Here is a 13,116-nt window from a genome sequence, read left to right on the forward strand (position 1 = left end):
CACAGTCTGTTGCAGAGTACGACTGCGGGATGTCATGGGCGATGCCTGAACAATGGCATGAGGCATGAGGATGGGGGGCGGGGATACCCAGGCAGTCGATCCTCCTGCCTGGGTAGCCGTTGCCTGTCACACGCCATGTCTATTTAATGAGACTAGAATAGCCAGTTGGACTATAGCCTGCGAAAGTTGTCATGCTCCATGCCTCATTAATGACATTCAGATGTGCTCAACCCGTCCCTTTCAGACCAAATCAATTTCTACTCAAATAACATCTCTCATAATGTAGCAGACACGCCTCTCCAACTTTCATTTCCATTAGATGAATCTCAGGAATTTAGCATTGGCGTAAAAATATTTTTGAAGCCATGGTAAGGAAATTGAAAGTGGGTGTGAAATAAACGAATTTCTGGACTTACTATGCAAGGAGAAGAAAAAATTTCATTGTGAGCAAAGGTTTTTTTTTATCGTTTTGATTATTGTTCTCTTCTATAGATTGTCTGCAGAGAGAACTCCATGAATTTGCAGAGGCGACATCTGAATGGCTGCGCTAGGGCCCATATTGGCTCTCTTTCTGACTTGGCTCCTCCTTTGGTTGAAATATTTGTTACCGATGTAGATCGCTCAAGAAAGGGTCCACGATGATACAAAGGAAGAGGAAAATGGTAGGGCTCCTCTTCATCTTTCTCTTGGTTCAGTCATTGTTTTGGGTCCCTCTCGAGGATTCTATGCAGCCTTTCATCACTTCCATACCCATTTGTAGGCTCCCATGCTACTATCTCTTCTCTTCATAGCACTGAAAAGATAATTGTTGTTCTGTCTTTGAAGAATATTGAGCATAGGATTCTAGTGAAACACTATTTTAAGTCGAGCTAGCCCATTCCCATCAGGTCTACAAAACTACCTACAGAGGGACTGGAAGAAGAAGAGTCAGCAATGGAGTATTTTGAGAGTTATACGTGTATTACGTCCCATGGCCCTAAAACTATTATACGACAGATTTCTGAGTATCCTGCAGAAGCCGATGGAAGGAGTAGAAAATATTGCAAACCAACGAGTTTTGAGGCTACTAGCTGCTGCTATTTAGAAGCTCCAATTTTTCTTGATACAGATTTTCTTAGCATTTATTAGCAATGCAAGTGACAATTATGTCATAGAAAGCATATATAAATGTACATGTGTGTGTATAATATGCACTAGACAAGAGAAAATTTTAGTTCATCTTTTCTTAAATTGAAGCCCTGAAGAAAACCTATTTAGGCTAAATTTGTCTGCAAAGATGTTATTTGTTCATTGTTTATCAATCCCATCATCTGCTCTTTTATGAGCTTTTTATTTAAGAATTCAGAGGTTGTCAGTTGTATATTGGCTATTCAACCTAGATGATAATTATCTAGATAAATGTATTCTACATACCCAATGAATGTCTTAAAATATTGATCATTATTGATGTTGTCTCTTGGGCAGCAATGGCAACTTGTACTGCAGATTCCAGCCTGGCTTCACCCGTGACTTGGTAAAAACCGAAACCCGTCTTTAACCATTTTGTTTATTTTTATTTTAATCCGGTTTAGTGTCCTGCAAGCTAAGTCAGTCTCACTGGCCCAACTCATAAATTGCTCTTTCCTGTATTGTTCATGCCCATCAGAATTCAATCTCAAGCGTAGTTGTGTGGTTTTAGCTATAAGATTTTAGATTCCATGGCGAGCGTAGGAAAAGTAACTGGTTTGTTTTGGTGGGCTTTGAGTATTACTGTTGTTGTAATGGTGGGATTGGAGGGGTTGCAGTGTGTTGAGTTCAATGATTTCTTCTACCCCAGTTGGGCAGAGGATCATGTCATGTATGAAGAGCAAATGCTCAAGCTTAAGCTTCATAACACCTCTGGTATAGGACCAGCCATCCTTTATCCTGTTTCAGAGTTTTAAGAATTTCTCGTGAAGTTTTAACAGTTAAAGAGCAGATAATTTAGCTTTAGGTAGGCATTGCAATGCACCTTTAATTGCAATAATTAGCTCTAAACAGGTGCCCTGTTTCAAATTGTGATTCTGTGTACGATTGTGAATTTTGAAATATTGTATTATGACTTGATGGCTTGCTTGCTGGATTGAATGTAGTTGCAATGAAATGGGTAGCCATTGAAGTGTGCCTACTTACAATCATGAATGCTAAATGGGAGTCTTGTTTCTAAGTTGAACATGTGATTGTGTGCATATGTTATCGATCTTGAAGTATTGTTTACCTACTTAGACTTGATATCTTGTGTACTGGATTGAAATGTCTCTGCTTAGATGATGAAAAGTACATCTTGACGAGTAGCCCTTTTAGAAGGAAGCCCAATGGGGAATGGAGAAAACCAACAAGATTTGTCTGAAACATGGCCTCAGAAGAGCAAGTGAAGCCGTTGCTCATAAAAATGAGTCCCTTTGCAATGAGCTGTGCCCTTGCTCTCAATTACAAGGCTGTTAAATTCGAGGTTTTGGAGGAGAATTTGCGTACTAAAAGTGAGCTACTTCTCCAAACAAATCCTGTATACACGTAGGTCCCTGTTCTTCTCCACAACGGAAGATCCATCTCACAGTCTGGATTTAACTACTAAGACGTGCAAGAGAAGACTTATTAAGAGGATGCTCTATTTCATTTTCTGTTTATACTTGAGGATGTCCTGTTTCTTTTTCTTCTTGAGGATACTCTATTTCTGTTTCAACTTGAAGATGCTCTATTTCTGTCGTATCTTTATTTATTTGTGCATCGTAACAAGGGATCATACCTGTGTTTGTGATCATATTTTCTTCCATTACGCCCATATCTTGTTGGGTATCTGCCTCAGGAAAAATATTGCATTCCTTTTCTATTGTTTACTAAATCAGTTACATCTTCAGAAAATTCTCGACACAGATTTAATAGGTAATGATAATGTTTATCAAATAATAATGGTTTATACCATATTGTCTATGTAGTTAATGAAGACAAGAACATAAGAAACCTAAAACATGAGACCTAAACCACATAATTCAGCAGTGTAGGACCAAGGAACGATAGTTACAAAAAGAGGTCTCTACCTCTGGTAAAGAGAGGACTCAGCAACAGATGATGAAGATACAGCTTAGCATTTAGAAATTCCACAAGAATGGGTGATTAGGGAAGAAATTAAGAAAGGTGATACTAATACTCACACTAATTACGATGAGAATGCTCTAGTAATTCAACAAGAGGATCTTGTGTCGAGAATTTGCTGGACGATGTAAGGGCCCGTTTGGTGAGCAGAATAGGAATACGTATTCTGGAATAGAATGTATTCCTGTTTTCCGTTTGGTTCAGCCAATATTTGATGGGAATTTGCGGACCCGAAAATTTATGTTTTCTAAAATAAATAAAAATGGAATAGGAATACGTATTCCAATACCACCTATTTTGGTGGAATTGCAAAACCCCATTTTTGGGCCAAAAATGGAATACGTATTCCATTTTTGGTTCATATTCCAATCCCGTTTTGGTGCATCCAAAGAAGGAATTCACAATTTTTGGAATACGTATTCCTATTCCGCTCACCAAACAGGCCCTAACTCGTTTAGCAAATAATAGAGAAGGAATGCACTATTTCTCCTTAGGCAGATGCCCAACAAGATATGGGCGTAATGGAAGAAAATATGATCACAAACACAGGTATGATCCCTTGTCAAGATGTAAAAATACATAAAGATATGATAGAAATAGAGCATCTTCAAGTTGAAACAGAAATAGAGTATTCTCAAGAAGAAAAAGAAATAGGACATCCTCAAGTATAAACAGAAAATGAAATAGAGCATCCTCTTAATAAGTCTTCTCTTGCACGTCTTAGTAGTTAAGTCCCTATTGGCCATATAAACCTTATTGCCCTAACAATATAATATGATTTAAATCTGGTTGTGACAAAAACTTGTAAAATCACTCAAGTTTTTGAAGAAGAACAGGGTATACCACCTATTCCGATGCACAGTTATGGTAGGGCATCACTCAACTCCATGGAAGTCTTTTGTGTGCAATCTATTTATGGTCATACAAAGTTTTTATTTTTTAAAATATATTTTCTCATAATTAAGTAATTTGTTATGTTGGTGAATCATAATTGTAGGATATCACATAAGAGTAACAATCAATTTCCTTTCTGATGATCAACTATTTCTAACCTAAGTGATTGATTTTCAAACCAAGTGATCTATTATGAGAATTCAAAGACATTTAGAATTATTGGTGGGGAATGAGAATGCGAATCGCAACTACATTTTCCCAATGCCTTGCCTATGTTTCCTTTAGCCAATCTAGTTCCTTTATAATTTGGCATTCAAGGGGAACATTGTTGTTTATGTGCCATTGGAATGCTAGGGAACTAATTCATTGTGAGTCAAAGCAAGGCTAGTTAAATTGTTTATCTTGGTGCCCTTTTTAATTAGTTCTAGTTGGTAGTTAGGTTATGATACTATTAGTTGCTATATAGTTAATATTTTTGTATAAATATTTTAATAATTGTAAATTTAGTTGTTATAACTATGTTTTTAACAAATGCTCTAATAGTTGTGTACTATTGAATCAATAGGGTTGCACAATTTTTCTATTTTTTTTTCCATCTACAAGACATATAAATGAACTAATATTAACACACTTGATAATACTTTAGTGCTATTTTGATTGCTGAAATGCAATGGATGGATTATTTAACATGGAAAGAAATATTGAACAATATTGCTTCCCTTATCATTTAAAATTTAGTTAGACTTGACCTACAACTTATCATTTGAGATCTCTCTCTACTCTTTATCATCACTACTCATAAATCATAGATCTGTGCCACCCATTTACCTCAGGTTTGTTTCCCTACTCCTCTATAATGCACCTTTCTCAGTTGCTTCACTGATTGAGGATTTTGTATTGGTATTTATTCGAGCCCTTCATATTTCCAATTCAATGCTCACAATTTGAGCATGACTATGCCACACTTTATTTAATATTTTAATGCTCAGGAGTTGCATTATAGTGGTGCGAAAATGTTAGACCAGTTTTACTATCGATGGAAGTGGAGGGCTTTCACCTCATGCCAATGGTCTCTTTGAGGCGTGGAAGACGTTGAAGAGATCTGGGAAGCTCCCAAACTAATTTTGTGTTATAATGCTTCCAAAATTGTGTTATAAAATCTTTAGTATGATTTTTTTCAAATCTTTCAAGACCAAAATCTGATTGAGAAAAGTGATATATTATGTTGAAGGTGAAAAGTGAGATTTCCCTACTACATTTTTTTAAAATGTATTGAAAGATTTGAAAAAAAATCATACTAAAGATTTTATAACCTTTATTTATGTACACAGGACTTCATTAGCATGACTGACATGTAAGATTGTATTCTCACTTTACATCACTTCATTAGCATGACTAACATGTAAGATTGTATTCTCACTTTACATCGTTGCTTAAATGTAAACCCATATCTAAGGTTGCAAATTTCTATTATTATAGATATATATTTTGAAGTTAAGATTAAAATGATTGGAAAATAAATATAATAGTAATTGTAGCAAAGCCCTCAAATTGAATAAATGGGAGTAGGCCTTAACTATAAAAAAAAGTTCAATATTATAAAAATAAATGTCAAGTATGTCATTTGTTTAGATTTTAAGTTGAGACTAATTGCAACTATTCAATTCTAAAATATATGTATTCTAAAATAATAATAAAATTAAAAACATTGTATTTATATATTTCATAATACACACATTTTCAATTGAGTTGGATGGATGGTTTTATCCTTTAACTAAAGAGATTATGTCATTGTGCATCTTCTATGGAAGTTGATGGTATTGAAAGATTGGCCATGAGTTTCAATTGTGCGTTGGTTCTTCCCATTCGAATAATTTTTCTTATTTTAGGGCAGCCAAAAGTGGGTAGTGACAAGAGAGAAGATTGTTCTTTTGATTAAGAGAATGAGCTGAATTCATAGATCCCTTTGAACTATGAAAGAGAGCTCATCAGAAGGGATATTTGTCTCCCTTACCTATATACCAACTGCATTTCATAGCAGGGTACAAAGAATAAAGTTCGTTCCAATTCCCTCTTTTAATGCCATTCATTATGAAAGTTTTCATTAAACCTTTCATCAAAGGATTGGTAATAAAAGAAATACAAAATGATAGTTTCATTTTCTTGGTAAATTTTGGCTGAGATCAAACTTTAGACCATAATGGGGTAGGGAAAGTCCTCTTGCCCGGTAGCATAAGTGAGAGAAACTATTGAATTTATACTCTTTGAAATGTTTGGATAATTCCTTCCATGGTTTAGCATAATCACTAGCCTGTGCAAGTTAGGGCAAAGACATGCCTACTTGTGAGAGATTGTTCGAGTAAGTGGGAATGCAATGTTTGGTGTAAACAGGATGGAATGGATTACATCATATTCATAAAATTTATGAGCACAGGTCCCACTTGGCAGGTCATATTCTTAAGACTTTAAAATGAGGCTTTATTCTAAACCTAGGAGTGAAAAACAAAGCATTTCTCATGGACACTGCAGGCCAACTTCTTCTTACATTGTGGCGCAAGGCATTCTTCTTCTTCTTCTTCTTTCTATCCAAATGAGATGATTACTAAAACGAAAAATTAAGCTTGGGAAAAATTAGTCAATTTTATCTATTTCATACTTTTAGTATTTCATTTTTTTTTTCTAGTTTAATAAATGCATATGATTAATGATTAGTGGAACCTTAACAAGGAATACAAGACAATAATGTAGCTTACAAAAAGAGGAGAAGTTTGCATTGGAAATAAGTGTTCTAAATTATAACACAACTAGAAAAAGGTAAAGATGTGATTGATTTCTATTTTTTCAATTTCTTTTGTGTAGTGAATTATTGATTGACAACAATGATAAAATATGGAGAAAAGATGGACAAATCTATTCAATACTATTTTTAGGCTTAGAAATTTATATTTAAAAAAAAATTATGTTTCAATATATTAATTAGTGTTAAGGTTTTCTTAAGTATTTAATTATATCTTATTTTCCTTTAATTATAGTTCACTTAAAAATATATATTTAAATACAATGTTACAATAACAGATTTTATGTTCCTCCTTAAAGGTTACTATTATGCTCATGAATCACTTCTACAATTCAAAATATTTGTATAATATTTCCTTCTATTATATATATCTTTAATTTTTTTTGTAAATCAAAAAACTATCGGCGTACCCCTTGCACCTCCTTTTGTTGCAAGTGCTAGTTATAGTTTTGACTGATTCTCTGGTGTCTATAGTTTCCTCGTATTAGCTTCTCATTTTCCTTATGTCTTTATCACATAAGTTCTATGCTCTCCACCTTTTTTGTACTCCTTATTTCTTTGTATTGCATTAACATACTTTCTTGCACCTTATCATTGCCTTCTTGTTTTGTCCATTACATTCTCCACTTTACCTTACTATCCTCATTGTTACTTATATGCACTCATGTGTCTTTAGGGGAATGGGTCATGACCCATCAGTGGTTCACTTATATTTAGTGTAAATTTTAACGACTTGCAACATTTAGATCGGTTCCATTCTACCGATGGTTAAGTCAAATATTTATTTAATGGTTATTTAATTTATTGTTGTTCTCATAAATTTATTAATTGCTATTTCTTATAATAATTTATTTGACTATTTGTTCTAGACATTATTAATTCATTTACTTCATCTATAATAATGATCCTTTAAAATATAAACATATTTGTATATATTATTATTTACTATTTAGTCATTAATTGATTTTTATGTATTACATCTTAAATTGAGGTTCATTGTAATGACTTTACTCTTGAAGTATATACTTATGCAAATTGAGCTAGTAATGTTGATGATAGAAAAAGCACAAGTGTGGGGCTTTCTTTTTAGGAAAAAAGACTAATTACATGGTTGAGCAAGAAAAAGAGTTGCATTTCACAATCTACTATTGAATCTGAGTATGTTGCTATTGTAATTAATTGTTCTAATATTATTTGGATTAAGAAACTGTTAGAAGGAATATAAGAGGGGATAACTGAACCTGTTACTATTTATTGTGGTAACATTGTTGAGAATAGATTGAAGAAGATTATTAAAGAGGGAGATTGTTAAGAATATACAACTATGATCAATATGATTAAATCATTCTAATATTATTTGGATTAAGAAATTGTTAGAAGGAATATAAGAGGGGATAACTGAGCCTGTTACTATTTATTGTGGTAACACTATTGAGAATAGATTGAAGAAGATTATTAAAGAGGGAGATTGTTGAGAATATACAAGTATGATCAATATGATTCAATCATTGTTTTTTCACTGATGTCAAACCTGCTATTTTCTGGTAAAACAACTGCTTATATGATTTGAGTACTATTGCTTATTTGATTGATGAAGAGGATTTGATCAAAAGATGTAAAAATAGAACTTAGAGGAAAGGTTGAGTTATGATTATGTAAAGGAGTACAAGAATCAATTAAGACAGTGATAACATGATGTATTGATAATCTACTTAAGGTTACAAAGGTTGTTTACACTAAGAAAGTTTAGAAGAACAAGTTACACAAAGTTTGTTTGCAAAGCTTGATCGAGTGGATAGTAGGTGCCGAGCAAAGTTAGTGCAAGCTGAGCAGAAAATCAGTTGGAGCCGAGTAAAAGTTTATTCTAGTGTATGTCGGGCAGAATAGTGGACACTGAGTAAAGTTTAGTTAATGTTGAGCACCAGTAAACTTTAGTTCGTGCTGACTAATTTTGCAGAGGATGACGAGCAACGCAATATGTGCCGAGCATCAGAAGCCAGATAATAGCAAGTGGCTGTGTTATTTAAAAGATCATGAATTCAATGAATCTGAGTTGACAAGTTTGTTTTCTTCGATTATGTGAACTAGGTGGAAGATAAGATTGATGAGTTGGTGGCACAAAATTCAAGGTAAACTATTTTTAGGCAAATTCAAAGAGGATTCAAGAAGTTCCTAGAAGAGATATGGAATGAGGGGTAGATTCATTGTATCCTACCTAATCCGTTTGAACCCTAAATTAGACGATGGAGAATGAGCAGCAAAAGATCTTAATTTCCTATTTATAGGAATGGCTGGTCAGAAGCAAGGATTGTCACGTGTGAGAACCTAAGAGAAGACAAGGAGTCAAGGGTTTTGCTTCATCAAGTGACCTAAGAGAAGAGTCTACATTGGCATGCTAAGCAAGAAGGCTTAAGGATATGAATGCTTGAAGGGTGAACAAACTATCAGAGCTAAAATGTGTGAAGGCCAAGCAAAATGGAGGATTGGAAGATTGATCTGTAATTTGCAAGTGGAGTTGTAAGTTTTTATCAGATCAAGCCTTACTATTACTCTCTAATAATTGTATGAATCTAGGGTAAATCCTTTGGATTAAAGTTGACATAACAATCATTTGTAAATCCTTTAACCAGGTCACATTCCAAGTGAATGGTCTAAAGTCCTTTAACAAGGCTCACTCCTAATAGGGTGATTGAAATCCTTTAACAGGGTCACATTTAACAGTGTGTTTTGTAACTTTTAACAGGGTTGGCCTTTCACAGGGCATCACTTTAGAAGAGTGAAAAAGGGTAGCATGTTACTAGTGGTTTTTCCCAAATTGGGTTTCCAGTCTGTTATGTTTCATGTTTACATTTCTGCAAGTTGATTTAACAGTAACCTGCAAGTTTTAAGTGATTGCATAATCTTATGGATGCATGCATGATGATAAATATTTTATGGGTTCACTAAGCTGTGAAAAGTTTTATTTATACATTCAACCCCCCCCAGATATTCTAAAGTATTCCAACAAACACTAGTGCAATAAATATATCAAAAAATATGGTGATGCATGCAAAGACAAATCAAATATCAATTGAGTATCACTAATTAAGGGAGCATGTACAAGAGAAACAAGTAAGGCTTGAATACGTGAAGTCTAAATAACAAATTTTGTAACATATTTACTAAGCCATCGCCTAAGGATTTTTTTGAGTATCTAATAGGTAAGATGGGGGTCATTCCCCTATCCAAAATTTACTAAATGAAGATGCATATTACACCAATTCATGTATTATCATATATATCTTTATGGAGTTGATGCAAGAGTTCACTCTTTAGGGATTGTTTCCTAAAGTTTTGAAAATGATTGTAATGAAACTGATGTAAAAAATACATGCAAGTTACAAGGTGCAACTACAAGGTTTTATATGTTTCACATTGGAACTTATAGTTACCTTTGGCATTTTTGTCAAAGGGTGAGAGAATAAGTAAAGGGAGAGAAAGAATAAAGAGGATGAAGAATGGAGAGAATTAGAAAGAGAACAAAATGAAATATCAAAGGGGGAGTTGATACATTAAGGAGAAGAATGAAGATACTACTCAACAGAAAGAGAACATATCCTAAGGAAGAGAAAAGTTGAAGAATGATGCTACTCAAGATTCAGATTGAGTATACCTGAATGAAGTTATCTAATGTGAAGAGTTGTGAACTGAAAGTTGTATTGTTGTCAATGCATACATTTAATTATCTTATGTGTAATATTTTATATTATAAAATCATATGTTTGTATATTTTCATCAATGCCAAAAGGGGAGATTGTTAGCCCTAACGGATAATGTTGATAATGTATGTGAAAGAGTCTTATTAGTTGTTATATATTCATTGATGTCAAGTCTTAGTTGGCTAGATATTATGTTAATCCAGTAGAGTGCTATATCATTTGATTGATGAAGAGGATTTGAAGACAATATATGATGATGATAGAGTTGATAAGTATTGGTGTTCAATAAGAACTTGAATGAGTTGGACTATGATAATATAATGTTGGTTTGATTTTTTTATGATCATGAAATCTTGTAATGTAATCATGAAGTTTATGTATTCAACAAGATATACAAGTTACACAAAGTAACAAGGTGAAAGAAGGAATATGATATTTATGGTGTGACTACAATTATCACCAAGTAGTTGGAAAATATGAGGCCTGCTTATGATGAAAATAAATAATGTTTGAGAAGTTCAAAGGATAAAGTCAAAGTTAGTTGCAAGATCTATGATTCAAAAAATGTAATGAAGATATAATGATGGAGATTGATGCAAGATAAGGATGAGCACAAAGTTCAATAAAAGTTCTATTTTCTAAGTGACTAAATACATTGAATTTGAGATCTACAATCGTGATTAAGTGGAAAAAATATGGAGGATTCTAGAAGGTGGAAGATTACTACTTAAGGATATGATCAAGCAAGTTTTTGGTTGATTTTTCACTAATTGTTGATGCTAAACTATTGTTGAAGTTAAAAAGAAGAGAAGAGCAAGGTGAACCAAGAAGGGGAAAAGGAAGATCAAGCAAAGTTAGAGAAAAGTGAAAGTGTGAAGAATTGAATCAAACAAAAGGAGATCAAAGAAGGGAGAAGATAGAGAAAAATAGAGATTTGAACTAGCAAGATAATACTAAACCTAATAGATCATTTGAGTGTTACTTTCTTACCATTGTAGCAGAAAAATCTCTTAACTGAGTGGACCTAACAAGTCTATGAAATCCTATATGGTAACATCAATTAGTGATGTTTGTAATTCCTTTAGAGTAAGCCACTCTTTATACATGATCAAGGATTGATAAGGTCTAGATAATCTTTATGTTAGAACCCTCTAACCAGGTCACGCTAGAAATGTGCATGTAACCTTTAACAAGGTTGGTTCCTAGTAGAACTCACTTTAGAAGAGTGAAATTATTTGGGTTGTCGGTCCTAGGTGGTATTTTCCTTTACAGGGTTTTCATGTTAAATCACGGTGTCAAATGTGTGATTGTTTTTGTGTTCCAAGTTTATTTACATGTTATTTACTTAATACTTATATTGCTAAAAGCTAGGTAAAAGATAAGTTATATCTATGATACTCAGTAAAGTTGTGAACAATGGAATAACAATTTGAAGTAAATTGTTCACAAATATGAATTATGAAGTCGAATGAGTTTGTCAAGTTATTGTTATTGAGGTTTATGAATTTTGAATTGGTACTCAAGTGTTTGAAAGGCCTATAGGATAACTAGACATAATTGATCAACCCCCCGCCCCCCACGCCTCAATTTTATAACACGTTTATCTTGGGGTATCTATGTATGCACCACATTAATTGAGGTATTACTAGTTGAACAATCTAGAATCTTAGAACTCATGGGTTAGACACTTTAGTTACCTATTCAAGGGTGATCCAAATCTGGTGATATCTAGTCTTTAGATCTATCTTTGTGAAATATACATCTCCGCTCATACCATCCATAAAATAATATATCCTTGGAAAGGGAAACCTTTACTTGGTTTTGATCTTATTGATAACCCTAGAATATGTATACATCATCCATTCTTCATTCATCTTTGGTTCTAATACTGCTAGTACAGCACATGGACTTAGACTCTTTCAAATTAATCCCTTTTGCAATAACTTTTGTACTTGCCTATTCAATTCATCACTTTCTACTAGTGTCATTCTATGTCTTTCCTTATTTGGAAAAATGGCTCTTGGAATCAAGTCCATTTGATGACTAATATTCCTTATAGATGGTAATTTGTCAAGCACATTATCAGATACAATATCCTGAAACTAATCCAACTAATCTACAACTTTTGTAGGTACATCTTTTGGAATTAAATAACAATACATATGCTCATGCCTCATACCATCTAGGAACTTTCTTCCATCAACTAAACATATCCTAGAATTTCTACATACCCTTTTTTCTATGTCCTTCAATAACTTTAGCTAACGTCTCATTCCTCCTTTGTTAGAGAATAGGTATGTTTATGACCATCATGTAAATCACATATGTCAAACTACTACAACTTACCTAGAAACATATGACATGCATCCATGAGTATGATATCACATAGTACCTAATCGTTGTAGCTCACAATCTTGAACTTTACTAGGAATTATTCATTTACCATGACCTTGTGGTCATCCTAAACCTAGGCAATCTAGCATGGACGTGGGTATTTCTACCTCTTGAGCTTTAACTTTGTGACCATTTCCTATGACACCAAATTGTTAGTTCTTCTACTATCAATGATTACATTGCAAAACTTATCCTCACACTTGCACCTGGCGTTAAACAAAC

The 13,116-nt window shown here is 33.5% G+C and overlaps 1 long non-coding RNA gene across 1 annotated transcript; it reads left to right on the plus strand.

Annotated features, from left to right (window-relative positions):
* Positions 1 to 270: 270 nt before the first annotated feature.
* On the plus strand, positions 271 to 1,275 carry LOC149538987 (uncharacterized). Its single transcript, XR_016355866.1, has 2 exons — positions 271 to 368; positions 493 to 1,275. It is a non-coding gene; the product is annotated as an uncharacterized LOC149538987 (long non-coding RNA).
* Positions 1,276 to 13,116: the final 11,841 nt, after the last annotated feature.

Source organism: Cupressus sempervirens, chromosome 9, assembly GCF_028749045.1.
Source record: "Cupressus sempervirens isolate cs-2001-9-10 chromosome 9, ASM2874904v1, whole genome shotgun sequence".
Classification (NCBI taxonomy): domain Eukaryota; kingdom Viridiplantae; phylum Streptophyta; class Pinopsida; order Cupressales; family Cupressaceae; genus Cupressus; species Cupressus sempervirens.